This window comes from Hyla sarda, chromosome 1 (assembly GCF_029499605.1).
Source record: "Hyla sarda isolate aHylSar1 chromosome 1, aHylSar1.hap1, whole genome shotgun sequence".
Lineage (NCBI taxonomy): Eukaryota > Metazoa > Chordata > Amphibia > Anura > Hylidae > Hyla > Hyla sarda.
Genome location: NC_079189.1, coordinates 18,913,330 through 18,926,690, shown reverse-complemented (window position 1 = coordinate 18,926,690; position 13,361 = coordinate 18,913,330). Strand labels below are relative to the sequence as shown.

Sequence of the window (13,361 nt, the reverse complement as noted above, 5' to 3'; positions counted from 1 at the left end):
CACGTAACTTGGCCTGAAAGTGTTCACATTACTTTTAATGCCTATTTATGTTAAAATACTGTCCAGCCCACTGCTTTGGCTCGGCTTGTTAGGTATTTGTAATGTGATAGTTCTTATGGGTTTGTTCACTGCTGGATGGGATTTGTAGTGCACCTACTGGACACTAATGCAGGGCACAAATGGTCACTGTCTAAGGTCAGTTTGCTGATCACTGCTTTGCTGTGCTTGTAATGTGATAGCTTTTATGGGCTTGTTCACTGCTGGCTGGGATTTGTAGTGCTCCACCTGTATTGCAGCAGGTGACAGGAGCCCACTGATAAATGTCTTCCTCAGCTTGCTTTAAAATGTTATTGGATTTGTAAAGGCTTTCTGGGATCAGTAGTCCTTGCTCTCTCTCCAAGCTTACGCTCTCCAAGATGATGGCAACAATGCAGTGCATCTTAAACCCACCCCTGTGCTGTGTCCTAGGCCTAGTGTTTCCCAACCAGGGTGCCTTCAGCTGTTGCAAAACTACAACTCCCAGCATGCCCGAATGGCCGAAGGGGGGAAACAGTGGCCTAGGAGCTGTATGGTACATAATGCAAAGAATTGATTGGATAACCTGTGGTCATGTGATCTTGCTAATAGCTACAAGGTATGCTGGGCTACTCTGACATTATTTCACTGTTCCCAGTATTTTCTCCTTTCATTCAGGCGCCAAAACGCTGTGTGTCCTTCATCTCGTCTGCTACTATTCCCACTGTTAACGGACTCCCACAAAAAGTTAGCTCAGCCGCTGTCGCCCCAAAGTTATGAGCAAGCTCAGCCCTTTCATCTCTAGTCATGTTAAATATGTGATATTGCATTGTGTTGCTGTGGCCACTAGATGGCTCTGCTGCAGCAAATATATCAAACACTGCTGGCAGGAAGTAAAGTCAGTGTGTGGTGGAGTATTGAAGATGATGAATGCTGTCAGACACTTAAAGGGGTACTCCGGCCCCTCCAAAGGATAGGGGATAAGATGTCTGATCACGGGGATCCCGCCGCTGGGGACGTCACGCCCCGCCCCCTCAATGCAAGTCCATGGGAGGGGGCGTGACATCCGCCACGCCCCCTCCCATAGACATGCATTGAGGGGGCGGGACGTGATGTCACACGGGGGCGGAGTCGTGACGTCACAATACTCCGTGGTCGGGAGGCATAACACTGAGAGCCTCCAGCGCTTCCAGCAGTGCTTACAGGTGGGTGCTGCATGCTAGATTGCAGGGGTCCCCAGCGGCGGGACCCTCGCGATCAGACATTTTATCCCCTATCCTTTGGGGATAAAAATTTATATGGTACTCAGTACCTCATCCTGATCATGTACATATAACTTTTATGTGTCTAGCTTCTGTATTCCTTTTATAATAAGCTTACATCAGATCACACTGGATTTTCATCTTCTCACAGGCAGGGGGCGTGTCCCTCTCTTGCCCTCACTGTACATGACTGAACTTCCTCCCTCACTGTGTGTCACTGAGCTGTCAGCTGTCCTGCTCATGTAATCTCCTTAATACCAGGCTGGCACACTGTAACAAACCCCCTTCCCATCTCCTTACTGCTGGGGTACATGTTGATGCTGCATATTGTACATGGGTCTATCACTAGGTAGATGCTGGAGACCACTATTGTACATGGGTCTATCACTAGGTAGATGCTGGAGACCACTATTGTACATGGGTCTATCACTAGGTAGATGCTGGAGACCACTATTGTGCATGGGTCTATCACTAGGTAGATGCTGGAGACCACTATTGTACATGGGTCTATCACTAGGTAGATGCTGGAGACCACTATTGTACATGGGTCTATCACTAGGTAGATGCTGGAGACCACTATTGTACATGGGTCTATCACTAGGTAGGTGCTGGAGACCACTATTGTACATGGGTCTATCACTAGGTAGATGCTGGAGACCACTATTGTACATGGGTCTATCACTAGGTAGATGCTGGAGACCACTATTGTACATGGGTCCATCACTAGGTAGATGCTGGAGACCACTATTGTACATGGGTCTATCACTAGGTAGAGGCTGGAGACCACTATTGTACATGGGTCTATCACTAGGTAGATGCTGGAGACCACTATTGTGCATGGGTCTATCACTAGGTAGATGCTGGAGACCACTATTGTGCATGGGTCTCTCTCTAGGTAGATGCTGGAGACCACTATTGAGCATGGGTCTATCACTAGGTATATGCTGGAGATCACTATTGTACATGGGTCTATCACTAGGTAGATGCTGGAGACCACTATTGTACATGGGTCTATCACTAGGTAGATGCTGGAGACCACTATTGTGCATGGGTCTATCACTAGGTAGATGCTGGAGACCACTATTGTGCATGGGTCTATCACTAGGTAGATGCTGGAGACCACTATTGTACATGGGTCTATCACTAGGTAGATGCTGGAGACCACTATTGTACATGGGTCTATCACTAGGTAGATGCTGGAGACCACTATTGTACATGGGTCTATCACTAGGTAGATGCTGGAGATCACTATTGTACATGGGTCTATCACTAGGTAGATGCTGGAGACCACTATTGTACATGGGTCTATCACTAGGTAGATGCTGGAGACCACTATTGTACAGGGGTCTATCACTAGGTAGATGCTGGAGACCACTATTGTGCATGGGTCTATCACTAGGTAGATGCTGGAGACCACTATTGTACATGGGTCTCTCTCTAGGTAGATGCTGGAGACCACTATTGAGCATGGGTCTATCACTAGGTAGATGTTGGAGACCACTATTGTACATGGGTTTATCACTAGGTAGATGCTGGAGACCACTATTGTACATGGGTCTATCACTAGGTAGATGCTGGAGACCACTATTGTGCACGGGTCTATCACTAGGTAGATGCTGGAGACCACTATTGTACATGGGTCTATCACTAGGTAGATGCTGGAGACCACTATTTTACATGGGTCTATCACTAGGTAGATGCTGGAGACCACTATTGTACATGGGTCTATCACTAGGTAGATGCTGGAGACCACTATTTTACATGGGTCTCTCTAGGTAGATGCTGGAGACCACTATAGTACATGGGTCTATCACTAGGTAGATGCTGGAGACTACTATTGTACATGGGTCTATCACTAGGTAGATGCTGGAGACCACTATTGTACATGGGTCTATCACTAGGTAGATGCTGGAGACCACTATTGTACATGGGTCTATCACTAGGTAGATGCTGGAGACCACTATTGTACCCGGGTCTATCACTAGGTAGATGCTGGAGACCACTATTGTACCCGGGTCTATCACTAGGTAGATGCTGGAGACCACTATTGTACATGGGTCTATCACTAGGTAGATGCTGGAGACCACTATTGTACATGGGTCTATCACTAGGTAGATGCTGGAGACCACTATTGTACCCGGGTCTATCACTAGGTAGATGCTGGAGACCACTATTGTACATGGGTCTATCACTAGGTAGATGCTGGAGACCACTATTTTACATGGGTCTATCACTAGGTAGATGCTGGAGACCACTATTGTACATGGGTCTATCACTAGGTAGATGCTGGAGACCACTATTTTACATGGGTCTCTCTAGGTAGATGCTGGAGACCACTATAGTACATGGGTCTATCACTAGGTAGATGCTGGAGACTACTTTTGTACATGGGTCTATCACTAGGTAGATGCTGGAGACCACTATTGTACATGGGTCTATCACTAGGTAGATGCTGGAGACCACTATTGTACATGGGTCTATCACTAGGTAGATGCTGGAGACCACTATTGTACCCGGGTCTATCACTACGTAGATGCTGGAGACCAGTATTGTACCCGGGTCTATCACTAGGTAGATGCTGGAGACCACTATTGTACATGGGTCTATCACTAGGTAGATGCTGGAGACCACTATTGTACATGGGTCTATCACTAGGTAGATACTGGAGACCACTATTGTACATGGGTCTATCACTAGGTAGATGCTGGAGAACACTATAGTACATGGGTCTATCACTAGGTAGGTGCTGGAGACCACTATTGTACATGGGTCTATCACTAGGTAGATGCTGGAGACCACTATTGTACATGGGTCTATCACTAGGTAGATGCTGGAGACCACTATTGTACATGGGTCTGTTACTAGGTAGATGCTGGAGACCACTATTGTACATGGGTCTATCACTAGGTAGATGCTGGAGACCACTATTGTACATGGGTCTATCACTAGGTAGATGCTGGAGATCACTATTGTACATGGGTCTATCACTAGGTAGATGCTGGAGACCACTATTGTACATGGGTCTATCACTAGGTAGATGCTGGAGACCACTATTGTACAGGGGTCTATCACTAGGTAGATGCTGGAGACCACTATTGTGCATGGGTCTATCACTAGGTAGATGCTGGAGACCACTATTGTACATGGGTCTCTCTCTAGGTAGATGCTGGAGACCACTATTGAGCATGGGTCTATCACTAGGTAGATGTTGGAGACCACTATTGTACATGGGTTTATCACTAGGTAGATGCTGGAGACCACTATTGTACATGGGTCTATCACTAGGTAGATGCTGGAGACCACTATTGTGCACGGGTCTATCACTAGGTAGATGCTGGAGACCACTATTGTACATGGGTCTATCACTAGGTAGATGCTGGAGACCACTATTTTACATGGGTCTATCACTAGGTAGATGCTGGAGACCACTATTGTACATGGGTCTATCACTAGGTAGATGCTGGAGACCACTATTTTACATGGGTCTCTCTAGGTAGATGCTGGAGACCACTATAGTACATGGGTCTATCACTAGGTAGATGCTGGAGACTACTATTGTACATGGGTCTATCACTAGGTAGATGCTGGAGACCACTATTGTACATGGGTCTATCACTAGGTAGATGCTGGAGACCACTATTGTACATGGGTCTATCACTAGGTAGATGCTGGAGACCACTATTGTACCCGGGTCTATCACTAGGTAGATGCTGGAGACCACTATTGTACCCGGGTCTATCACTAGGTAGATGCTGGAGACCACTATTGTACATGGGTCTATCACTAGGTAGATGCTGGAGACCACTATTGTACATGGGTCTATCACTAGGTAGATGCTGGAGACCACTATTGTACCCGGGTCTATCACTAGGTAGATGCTGGAGACCACTATTGTACATGGGTCTATCACTAGGTAGATGCTGGAGACCACTATTTTACATGGGTCTATCACTAGGTAGATGCTGGAGACCACTATTGTACATGGGTCTATCACTAGGTAGATGCTGGAGACCACTATTTTACATGGGTCTCTCTAGGTAGATGCTGGAGACCACTATAGTACATGGGTCTATCACTAGGTAGATGCTGGAGACTACTTTTGTACATGGGTCTATCACTAGGTAGATGCTGGAGACCACTATTGTACATGGGTCTATCACTAGGTAGATGCTGGAGACCACTATTGTACATGGGTCTATCACTAGGTAGATGCTGGAGACCACTATTGTACCCGGGTCTATCACTACGTAGATGCTGGAGACCAGTATTGTACCCGGGTCTATCACTAGGTAGATGCTGGAGACCACTATTGTACATGGGTCTATCACTAGGTAGATGCTGGAGACCACTATTGTACATGGGTCTATCACTAGGTAGATACTGGAGACCACTATTGTACATGGGTCTATCACTAGGTAGATGCTGGAGAACACTATAGTACATGGGTCTATCACTAGGTAGGTGCTGGAGACCACTATTGTACATGGGTCTATCACTAGGTAGATGCTGGAGACCACTATTGTACATGGGTCTATCACTAGGTAGATGCTGGAGACCACTATTGTACATGGGTCTATCACTAGGTAGATGCTGGAGACCACTATTGTACATGGGTCTATCACTAGGTAGATGCTGGAGACCACTATTGTACATGAGTCTATCACTAGGTAGATGCTGGAGACCACTATTGTACATGAGTCTATCACTAGGTAGATGCTGGAGACCACTATTGTACATGGGTCTATCACTAGGCAGATGCTGGAGACCACTATTGTACATGGGTCTATCACTAGGTAGGTGCTGGAGACCACTATTGTACATGGGTCTATCACTAGGTAAATGCTGGAGACCACTATTGTACCCGGGTCTATCACTAGGTAGATGCTGGAGACCACTATTGTACATGGGTCTATCACTAGGTAGATGCTGGAGACCACTATTGTACATGGGTCTATCACTAGGTAGATGCTGGAGACCACTATTGTACATGGGTCTATCACTAGGTAGATGCTGGAGACCACTATTGTACATGAGTCTATCACTAGGTAGATGCTGGAGACCACTATTGTACATGGGTCTATCACTAGGTAGATGCTGTAGACCACTATTGTACATGGGTCTATCACTAGGTAGATGCTGGAGACCACTATTGTACCCGGGTCTATCACTAGGTAGATGCTGGAGACCACTATTGTACATGGGTCTATCACTAGGTAGGTGCTGGAGACCACTATAGTATATGGGTCTATCAATAGGTAGATGCTGGAGACCACTATAGTACATGGGTCTACCACTAGGTAGGTGCTGGAGACCACTATTGTACATGGGTCTATCACTAGGTAGATGCTGGAGACCACTATAGTACATGGGTCTATCACTAGGTAGATGCTGGAGACCACTATTGTACATGAGTCTATCACTAGGTAGGTACTGGAGACCACTATTGTACATGGGTCTATCACTAGGTAGATGCTGGAGACCACTATTGTACATGGGTCTATCACTAGGTAGATGCTGGAGACCACTATTGTACATGAGTCTATCACTAGGTAGGTACTGGAGACCACTATTGTACATGGGTCTATCACTAGGTAGATGCTGGAGACCACTATAGTACATGGGTCTATCACTAGGTAGATGCTGGAGACTACTATTGTACATGGGTCTATCACTAGGTAGATGCTGGAGACCACTATTGTACATGGGTCTATCACTAGGTAGATGCTGGAGACCACTATTGTACATGGGTCTATCACTAGGTAGATGCTGGAGACCACTATTGTACATGAGTCTATCACTAGGTAGATGCTGGAGACCACTATTGTACATGGGTCTATCACTAGGTAGATGCTGGAGACCACTATTGTACATGGGTCTATCACTAGGTAGATGCTGGAGACCACTATTGTACATGGGTCTATCACTAGGTAGATGCTGGAGACCACTATTGTACATGGGTCTATCACTAGGTAGGTGCTGGAGACCACTATTGTACATGGGTCTATCACTAGGCAGATGCTGGAGACCACTATTGTACCCGGGTCTATCACTAGGTAGGTGCTGGAGACCACTATTGTACATGGGTCTATCACTAGGCAGATGCTGGAGACCACTATAGTACATGGGTCTATCACTAGGTAGATGCTGGAGACCACTATAGTACATGAGTCTATCACTAGGTAGATGCTGGAGACCACTATTGTACATGGGTCTATCACTAGGTAGGTGCTGGAGACCACTATTGTACATGGGTCTATCACTAGGCAGATGCTGGAGACCACTATAGTACATGGGTCTATCACTAGGTAGATGCTGGAGACCACTATAGTACATGAGTCTATCACTAGGTAGGTGCTGGAGACCACTATTGTACATGAGTCTATCACTAGGTAGATGCTGGAGACCACTATTGTACATGAGTCTATCACTAGGTAGGTGCTGGGGACAGATGGGGCCATGAAAGATCGGAGTGGAGTCTGGATAACTTTTTACTATTTCCTTAGAACAAAATGGGGAATATGCAGAATTTTTTGTGCCCTTGTGGGAGTATTCGGACCCCTAGTGCCCCCCCAAGGGTCCATCCATAGATGTAGTATTGTCCTGAGGATCGGGGCTGGAGCCATCGCGTGGGGCCGGTAATGTTCTATAGAGTTTTATTAAATAATTCCCCTGTAATCCCTCAGCAGAGCCGCGGGCAGCCGGAGATTACTGGGGTCAGCGGGGGGTCAGCGAGGGGTCAGCAGGGGGTCAACTCTGCTCATACTCCTCATGTCCTGAAGGGGGCAGAGTCCTGAATATCAGATAGGAGCACAGTCACACGGCTGTGAGGAGAGGAAGGGGTCTGTATTATAATCATTACAATAATTGTATCAAATCATCACTAAATATACAGTAACATTCCTATAATCCGGCACTGGATACAGTAACATTCCTATAATCCGGCACTGGATACAGTAACATTCCTATAATCCGGCACTATATACAGTAACATTCCTATAATCCAGCACTGGTTACAGTAACATTCCTATAATCCGGCACTGGTTACAGTAACATTCCTATAATCCGGCACTGGTTACAGTAACATTCCTATAATCCGGCACTGGTTACAGTAACATTCCTATAATCCGGCGCTGGTTACAGTAACATTCCTATAATCCGGCACTGGTTACAGTAACATTCCTATAATCCGGCACTGGTTACAGTAACATTCCTATAATCCGGCGCTGGTTACAGTAACATTCCTATAATCCGGCACTGGATACAGTAACATTCCTATAATCCGGCACTGGTTACAGTAACATTCCTATAATCCGGCACTGGTTACAGTAACATTCCTATAATCCGGCACTGGTTACAGTAACATTCCTATAATCCGGCACTGGTTACAGTAACATTCCTATAATCCGGCACTGGTTACAGTAACATTCCTATAATCCGGCACTGGTTACAGTAACATTCCTATAATCCGGCACTGGTTACAGTAACATTCCTATAATCCGGCACTGGTTACAGTAACATTCCTATAATCCGGCACTGGCTACAGTAACATTCCTATAATCCGGCACTGGATACAGTAACATTCCTATAATCCGGCATCGGTTACAGTAACATTCCTATAATCCGGCACTGGATACAGTAACATTTCTATAATCCGGCACTGGTTACAGTAACATTCCTATAATCCGGCACTGGTCACAGTAACATTCCTATAATCCGGCACTGGATACAGTAACATTCCTATAATCCGGCACTGGTTACAGTAACATTCCTATAATCCGGCACTGGTCACAGTAACATTCCTATAATCCGGCACTGGTTACAGTAACATTCCTATAATCCGGCACTGGATACAGTAACATTCCTATAATCCGGCACTGGTCACAGTAACATTCCTATAATCCGGCACTGGATACAGTAACATTCCTATAATTTGGCACTGGTTACAGTAACATTCCTATAATCCGGCACTGGATACAGTAACATTCCTATAATCCGGCACTGGTTACAGTAACATTCCTATAATCCGGTGCTGGTTACAGTAACATTCCTATAATCCGGCACCGGTTACAGTAACATTCCTATAATCCGGCACTGGATACAGTAACATTCCTATCATCCAGCACTGGTTCCGGTAACATTCCTATAATCCGGCACTGGTTACAGTAACATTCCTATAATCCGGCACTGGTTACAGTAACATTCCTATAATCCGGAGCTGGATACAGTAACATTCCTATAATCCGGCACTGGTTACAGTAACATTCCTATAATCCGGCACTGGTTCCGGTAACATTCCTATAATCCGGCACTGGTTACAGTAACATTCCTATAATCCGGCACTGGTGACAGTAACATTCCTATAATCCGGCACTGGTTACAGTAACATTCCTATAATCCGGCACTGGTTACAGTAACATTCCTATAATCCGGCACTGGTTACAGTAACATTCCTATAATCCGGCACTGGTTACAGTAACATTCCTATAATCCGGCACTGGTTACAGTAACATTCCTATAATCCGGCACTATATACAGTAACATTCCTATAATCCGGCACTGGTTACAGTAACATTCCTATAATCCGGCACTGGATACAGTAACATTCCTATAATCCGGCACTGGTTACAGTAACATTCCTATAATCCGGCTCTGGTTACAGTAACATTCCTATAATCCGGCACTGGTTACAGTAACATTCCTATAATCCGGCACTGGTTACAGTAACATTCCTATAATCCGGCACTGGTTACAGTAACATTCCTATAATCCGGCACTGGTTACAGTAACATTCCTATAATCCGGCACTGGTTACAGTAACATTCCTATATCCCGGCACTGGTTACAGTAACATTCCTATAATCCGGCACTGGTTACAGTAACATTCCTATAATCCGGCACTGGTTACAGTAACATTCCTATAATCCGGCACTGAATACAGTAACATTCCTATAATCCGGCACTGGTTACAGTAACATTCCTATAATCCGGCACTGGTTACAGTAACATTCCTATAATCCGGCACTGATTACGGTAACATTCTTATAATCCGGCACTGATTACGGTAACATTCCTATAATCCGGCACTGGTTACAGTAACATTCCTATAATCCGGCACTGGTTACAGTAACATTTCTATAATCCGGCACTGGTTACAGTAACATTCCTATAATCCGGCACTGGTTACAGTAACATTCCTATAATCCGGCACTGGTTACAGTAACATTCCTATAATCCGGCACTGAATACAGTAACATTCCTATAATCCGGCACTGATTACAGTAACATTCCTATAATCCGGCACTGGATACAGTAACATTCCTATAATCCGGCACTGGTTACAGTAACATTCCTATAATCCGGCACTGGTTACAGTAACATTCCTATAATCCGGCACTGGTTACAGTAACATTCCTATAATCCGGCACTGATTACGGTAATATTCTAATAATCCGGCACTGATTACGGTAACATTCCTATAATCCGGCACTGGTTACAGTAACATTCCTATAATCCGGCACTGGTTACAGTAACATTTCTATAATCCGGCACTGGTTACAGTAACATTCCTATAATCCGACACTGGTTACAGTAACATTCCTATAATCCGGCACTATATACAGTAACATTCCTATAATCCGGCACCGGTTACAGTAACATTCCTATAATCCGGCACTGGATACAGTAACATTCCTATCATCCAGCACTGGTTCCGGTAACATTCCTATAATCCGGCACTGGTTACAGTAACATTCCTATAATCCGGCACTGGTTACAGTAACATTCCTATAATCCGGAGCTGGATACAGTAACATTCCTATAATCCGGCACTGGTTACAGTAACATTCCTATAATCCGGCACTGGTTCCGGTAACATTCCTATAATCCGGCACTGGTTACAGTAACATTCCTATAATCCGGCACTGGTGACAGTAACATTCCTATAATCCGGCACTGGTTACAGTAACATTCCTATAATCCGGCACTGGTTACAGTAACATTCCTATAATCCGGCACTGGTTACAGTAACATTCCTATAATCCGGCACTGGTTACAGTAACATTCCTATAATCCGGCACTGGTTACAGTAACATTCCTATAATCCGGCACTATATACAGTAACATTCCTATAATCCGGCACTGGTTACAGTAACATTCCTATAATCCGGCACTGGATACAGTAACATTCCTATAATCCGGCACTGGTTACAGTAACATTCCTATAATCCGGCTCTGGTTACAGTAACATTCCTATAATCCGGCACTGGTTACAGTAACATTCCTATAATCCGGCACTGGTTACAGTAACATTCCTATAATCCGGCACTGGTTACAGTAACATTCCTATAATCCGGCACTGGTTACAGTAACATTCCTATAATCCGGCACTGGTTACAGTAACATTCCTATATCCCGGCACTGGTTACAGTAACATTCCTATAATCCGGCACTGGTTACAGTAACATTCCTATAATCCGGCACTGGTTACAGTAACATTCCTATAATCCGGCACTGAATACAGTAACATTCCTATAATCCGGCACTGATTACAGTAACATTCCTATAATCCGGCACTGGATACAGTAACATTCCTATAATCCGGCACTGGTTACAGTAACATTCCTATAATCCGGCACTGGTTACAGTAACATTCCTATAATCCGGCACTGGTTACAGTAACATTCCTATAATCCGGCACTGATTACGGTAACATTCTTATAATCCGGCACTGATTACGGTAACATTCCTATAATCCGGCACTGGTTACAGTAACATTCCTATAATCCGGCACTGGTTACAGTAACATTTCTATAATCCGGCACTGGTTACAGTAACATTCCTATAATCCGGCACTGGTTACAGTAACATTCCTATAATCCGGCACTGAATACAGTAACATTCCTATAATCCGGCACTGATTACAGTAACATTCCTATAATCCGGCACTGGATACAGTAACATTCCTATAATCCGGCACTGGTTACAGTAACATTCCTATAATCCGGCACTGGTTACAGTAACATTCCTATAATCCGGCACTGGTTACAGTAACATTCCTATAATCCGGCACTGATTACGGTAATATTCTAATAATCCGGCACTGATTACGGTAACATTCCTATAATCCGGCACTGGTTACAGTAACATTCCTATAATCCGGCACTGGTTACAGTAACATTTCTATAATCCGGCACTGGTTACAGTAACATTCCTATAATCCGACACTGGTTACAGTAACATTCCTATAATCCGGCACTATATACAGTAACATTCCTATAATCCGGCATTGGTTACAGTAACATTCCTATAATCCGGCACTGGTTACAGTAACATTCCTATAATCCGGCACTGGTGACAGTAACATTCCTATAATCCGGCACTGGTTACAGTAACATTCCTATAATCCGGCACTGGTTACAGTAACATTCCTATAATCCGGCACTGGTTACAGTAACATTCCTATAATCCGGCACTATATACAGTAACATTCCTATAATCCGGCATTGGTTACAGTAACATTCCTATAATCCGGCACTGGTTACAGTAACATTCCTATAATCCGGCACTGGTTACAGTAACATTCCTATAATCCGGCACTGGTTACAGTAACATTCCTATAATCCGGCTCTGGTTACAGTAACATTCCTATAATCCGGCACTGGATACAGTAACATTCCTATAATCCGGCACTATATACAGTAACATTCCTATAATCCGGCACTGGTTCCAGTAACATTCCTATAATCCGGCACTGGTTCCAGTAACATTCCTATAATCCGGCACTGGATAAAGTAACATTCCTATAATCCGGCACTGGTTCCAGTAACATTTCTATAATCCGGCACTGGTTACAGTAACATTCCTATAATCCGGCACTGGTTCCAGTAACATTTCTATAATCCGGCACTGGTTACAGTAACATTCCTATAATCCGGCACTGGTGACAGTAACATTTCTATAATCCGGCACTGTTGACAGTAACATTCCTATAATCCGGCACTGGTTACAGTAACATTCCTATAATCCGGCACTGGTTACAGTAACATTCCTATAATCTGGCACTGGTTACAGTAACATTCCTATAAT

The 13,361-nt window shown here is 44.6% G+C and overlaps 1 protein-coding gene across 1 annotated transcript in view; it reads right to left on the bottom strand.

Moving 5' to 3' along the window:
* Window positions 1-13,361, bottom strand: part of ANKRD53 (ankyrin repeat domain 53) — a 46,236-nt gene that overhangs the window by 18,964 nt on the left and 13,911 nt on the right. The window lies entirely within an intron of this gene.